Raw genomic sequence first — 5,616 nt, forward strand, 5'->3', positions numbered from 1 at the left:
TGTCTTTCATGGGCTTGAATATAGATTCCCTCCAAGAGTATCCATGACTTCCACCACACTAAACATTACACATTCTTTCCTCTCTTCATAAATACGGCCATACATAATTTTATTATGCTTTATATGTTGGTGGGAAGGGTTCTATCTTTTGCAGCGATTGGTTTTTCCAGTAGCCCAAATCATTTATTATTTAAAATAGCACTTCAAGTACTCGGAGATACTGGGGACAACCCATCATTAGCATGAAAAAACAATAGCGCTTCAAGTACTCGGAGATACTGGGGCAAAACCCATAGCTGGTATGTAAAAACATTTAGTGACTTCTTCAAATCACTACAGAAAGAGTCTGGCGGAAGGCGTGCAACCAAAAAAAGTTCTTCAGAATGTTCGTTATTGATACCAGTTAGCTCATAAATGGAAAGTTTTGGTTCCTGAGATAGGAAGTATATCCGTATAGCAACATTTAACTAAAATCGAGCTACCAGAAACAAGGATATCCCTCACTGTGAAGTCAATGCACGCAGCAGCTCAACATGATCCACATCATCTAAACTTCTGAAAGTCTGATTTGATGACCTCTGAACATCGCCATGCTTTCTTCAAGGCTATTCATTCACCGATGCATTCCAGTCAAATCCTTGTAAAATTTGTCATTTAATAATATTAAAATGTTCTTAGCTGCATATTCTCTTAAGGTTAAACACAAGAAACATTTTGATAGTAACCTGATCTCTTGCAGTTGAAAATATATTTTAAGGGTTATCCCTCATCCCCACCAAAATACGCAATACTCACAACCTTGGCTTCCCTGCCGTGTTGTTGCGGCAATTTTATTGTATTTCCAAAATCTCCTAGTTTTCCGCTCAAACCACCTGTAATAGTGTGTGTTCAGATCCAATGGCTCAATGCCTTTTTTCTACACATTACAAAACTTTTATATTTGGAATTAGATCTTTAACTAAAACCCTGAGCAATGCCTTCTGCATAAAGAAGAGTTGTTCCATACCCTGGGATGGAGAAGATCCCTGAGTACGTGTTTTTGTCTTTGTATTACTCCATATAGACAACAACTAGTTTTGCATAGCCATTAAAACTATTTAAAATAGTAAATAAACTATTAAAACAACCAGTTTAGAATAGACCCACATTATCTTTGGACTTACATGCTAACATAGCTTATTTCAAATTTAGATATACCTGTGTTAAACTCTCTTTTTTTTAAGCCTTAGCAGGATCAAACAAAGCAAACTGCAAGGAGTGCCAAGAAAAATGGACACCTCTTAGTACACAATAGATATAGGGTAACAAGTCTCCATGCTAGTATCGATCATTTCTTAACAGATCTGGATTGATAAGGATCTAAAGCTATAAGGAAATGGGGTTAGAAAATACCAGATGAACAGAGCCTGTTGCAATAGCTTCTTGTGTTTGAGAGTCGAGTTTTCCCAAATCCGCGTAACCAAAGGCGAAGGTATTCTTGTTGTCCTGACCCGGAGGTTTTGAACAGCCAAAGTGATCATAAACCACCGAGGTCCGGACGACAATAACACGTTCGCTTTCTCCCGTCCGGATCAACAAGTGGTGTCTTACCATAAATAAGACAAGAGTACCAAATAAAAGAAGAACATCGATCATCTTCTTGAGGAGCTAACCCTGATAAGGGTTAGAGGAGATCGAGCCATTTCGAACTGACATCTGAACAATAGAGGAAATACGCACATGAACAACGTCGTTCATAAACCCAATGCTTCCTCTCTTCCTCCATCTCCAACACTACCACGTCGTGAGAGTGCAAGCCCGTCATGTGTATATATAATAATAATAATAAAAAACTTAATTAAAGTTAGGGTTTGATAAGAATGTTATATAAAGTTAGGGTGGGGTAAGAAACAAAATATAAAGTTATTGGGAAACAAGTAAAATAAGATAAGATAATTATATTTATGTTTAACTAATGACCATAAAGTAGGTCAAAGGGATTGTTGAGTACAATGATGTCTAGAAAGTGCGAGAGAATCAAATGATCTCTTATAAAAAAATACAAAGCATGAATATAAAAGGTACAATGCAGGAACATAAAAGATACAATGTATGAAACGCAGATCTAAGGGCTAATGGGTCTGAAGATCAGACCAATCTCTCCTAACATCCGAGGCTGACTAACGTACACTGAAAAAAATTCCAAAAAGTTTGTTGCCCTAATGAAGGGGCAGTGGGAGGTGCGCATTGTCCACTAACTCATTGCCTGGGGGAGTTTGAACACTGCTGAGGTCTGGAGGATCTAGTCCATCTCCCAGGGACGGATCTGAGACGCTTTCGTTGCTGAGATCTCGTGCAACAGGGTGAGGTCCCACGGGGACCTCACTGGTTTAGAATTTGGATATGAAACGATATCAATCATTCTCTTTGTGCCCCTATCTAAAAGTAGTACCCTGAAAATGTCGTGATCCTCTGTGTGGGGTCGGGTCTGATGGGAGGCTGAAGAATATGCGCTCAGAACTTGGGAACCTCCTACATATATAGGGCCAAACATATCTGATCGGGATATCTGAAAAAGTCTGCGAGGGTCTGAGAGTCTCTGAACAAGCAATGGAACCTTCCTCTAATCCCGTAGTAGGTAGGGCATCCAAAAATGAAGTGCATCTCAGTCTCTACTACCTGTAAATGACATCCCTGGCAAATTTTGTCTGGTCTATCAATCTGGTGATCCGTCTTTACCCGAAGTCAATGAGAACCTACTCTGAACGAGCCTAGAGGAATGCGAAAAGCATGCATCCAGTGGTGAAACGTACACTGGGTTCGAATAATGAACCCGTCTTTCAGCTCCAAGTGTTCAACATAAAAGGCCATCTTTAGGCGCAACCCCCCCGAAGGATTAACCCAAGTGACCTGGATGAACTGCATGTAGATGTCCTCCATGACAATCTTATTGGACTTATTGGGAAACAAACCATCGCTCTTGTCACTTCCTCCACCTCCAAACACTAACATAGCATGAAAGTGCAAGCCCTATCATGTGTATACATAAAACCTAATTAAAGTTAGGTTTTGAGAAGAATGTTATAAGTTTTTTTTGGTTGAAAAATCAACATATTTTTTATTGGAAAAAGTTGTTTACAAATATTCACAAAAATATATTTACTTTATGTAACTTATTATTTGACTAAGCATACAAAATGTAACCTATAAACTTAAAAGAGTTGTGTTCCTAAAAATGATTAACATATATAACATAGCGAAAAATCCTATTAAAGGTGAAGAAGTTTATGTAAAGAAGAGCGAAAAAAACTATTAAAAGTAGAAGAAGTTTATGTAAAGACGGGCGAAAAAACCTATTAAAAGTAGAAGAAGTTTATGTAAAGAAGATATTCCTTATCCTCTAGACAATGTAGTTGGTATAGGCTAAATATATTATCTTCCCATTTTGATATTTGTGGCGCACTTTTGATAGGGCATTATTACAGTGCCAGTTATTTTGCACGCACTCATGTATATAATGTAAAGATTTTTAGAAAACAAAATGGTTTGAGTAATGGGACACAAATTCTAGAGGCCAGGCAAATTATTTGTTGGGATATTTTTAAATTATTTCTTATAGCATAGACATTTGAGTTGGTACATAATAGTTGATAGTTGGGCAGAAAGGGATAATTTGTATATTCTTATTAGTTGTGCTTTTTATAATAGTGAATAAAAAAACATGGACAAGAAATTTAAAAAAGGAAAACAGTGAGTTGTTCGCTGGTATGGTGTGTTGGCCACCCACTGCAACAAATAAAACAAATATTTAAACAACTTTTGGATATGTAGGCAGGTGGCACATTTGGCATTGACTGACAAGATTTCTCAAGCAATATTCATTGTGTAGAGGGGACAATCCAAACAACAAGGAAACGACCAAATAGACAGTTAGGGATAGTGTATGTAACAACCCCTTCTTAATCCTCACCATAACATTGATTAAAAGGAGGTGGTTACGACGCTAACCCAAGATCCAAGGTGTCGTTATGGAAATGAGGTCTAAAAATTTTGATATTTTCAACTAACTTAAAACCTTAGATTGACATCACCGTTCCATTTGTCTCGTTGAGCCGATTCTGGTGACATAAAACTTTACTTGAATCCAGCCTCATATCATGAGATGTGACCATTGAAGTGCCAGTGAATCAAAGAGCACCACCTCAAGCCACGTGGCTATACCCCCTGACTAACATCCCAACGGCACTTGGCAATTGTTTGTTGGCTACCAACCCATTCATGGGTTTTGGGTCCACACCTCGCACTATGTTTTAATGAAAATCTTATACATATATGTTATATATACTATTGACCACTTGACAAGCCACTGGTTGTCAACAAAATTCTCATCTCTCAAGCTTTGTTACCTGTCCTTTACAATAGTGCGCTTATTGTTTTGCTTCGGGGTTGACCCACCAAGCTAACCCATCTGTGGGTTTGCGGAACTCCAATGGATGGTGTAAGGACCTGCGGTCCTTGGCACGCCCACCGGATGAAGTGCGACCAAGTTCGACAATGAACGAAGGTGCAAAGTGCGAGTCCTAACCGAAGTGCGCGAAGGTTATGTGATAATAACACATGGAGGAAGGGCGAGACATGTTTATAGGCGTGGGAGCATGGATGGAGTATACTCACGGGCCAACCTATGCTTACAACGCGTTAGAACGAAGGCCGACATGGCTGGAGGGCGTTTTGCGATGGAGGTATAGGGCGTTGGCAAGTCGGCTGGGTAGCCAAGACTTGCCCAACGCACTTTATATATATGCGATGAGTTTGGAACGAAAGATCATCATTCGACAAGCAAGTCTTCAAGGAGAAGAGGGTGCAGAAAAGAGGAAGGCGCAGATGGATATGCGCCCAAGTCTTGCGCAGGTCTCTTGAACGCACAAGTCTAAACGAAGGCCGGTCGAAGTAAGGCATGCACGGGTAAGGCGTGGGCGCCCGATTGTGCAAGGCGTGCACGGGTGAAGGTGAGGGCGCCCGGTTGTGCGAAGGCGCACGGGTGAAGGCATGAATGCCCGGTTGTGTGCAGTTGGGTGGTTGTGCACAGGTTCTTGGGCAGCTCGGGTGAGCACCCGCCGGTCGCGCAAAGGCAAATGCGGAAGTTGTGTACGATGGAAACGGTGAAGTGTTGAGATTGTGAACAGAGGTGTGACTCGTGCGAAGGCGCCCGTGTGTGGCGACTTGGTTACGACGAGGCGCACCCGAGTTGGGCAAACAACACGATCGTGCGACGAGGTGAACGAAGAGTTGGTGAGTCGTGCGGCGATCGTGTGGAGGCGCCGACAAGCTGAGCAACCGAGTTTGCCGAAGTTGTGAAAATTAGCTAAGTGTAAATTTGGGGTTTCCCCAGATTTAACTTGTACTTTGTAAAAGTGGAAAATTATATTGATTCGGGTAGACTCATATTGCAGGGAGTTGCCCCTCCCTTTATATTGTTATGCATTTCTCTTGTATAATGTTGTTTATGTGAATGTTATAGGCTTTCACTTGTAAAAAGGAAACATTAATAATACTTGGTTGCGAAACACAAACTAAGTAGGATAAATGGAATGTTAAGCGTAGTCTACAATCGTAAGTATTGGTGAAAAGAAAACG

At 40.5% G+C, this 5,616-nt stretch overlaps 1 long non-coding RNA gene across 1 annotated transcript; it reads right to left on the reverse strand.

Moving 5' to 3' along the window:
* Window positions 1-731: 731 nt before the first annotated feature.
* Window positions 732-1,768, reverse strand: LOC149145688 (uncharacterized). The gene is made up of 3 exons (XR_016264373.1): window positions 1,393-1,768; window positions 1,198-1,248; window positions 732-872 (listed from the first exon to the last, which is right to left on the reverse strand). It is a non-coding gene; the product is annotated as an uncharacterized LOC149145688 (long non-coding RNA).
* Between the last annotated feature and the right edge of the window lie 3,848 nt (window positions 1,769-5,616).

This window comes from Pinus tabuliformis, chromosome X (assembly GCF_031772625.1).
Source record: "Pinus tabuliformis cultivar Carrire ecotype Pingquan chromosome X, CPIR1, whole genome shotgun sequence".
Classification (NCBI taxonomy): Eukaryota; Viridiplantae; Streptophyta; class Pinopsida; order Pinales; family Pinaceae; genus Pinus; species Pinus tabuliformis.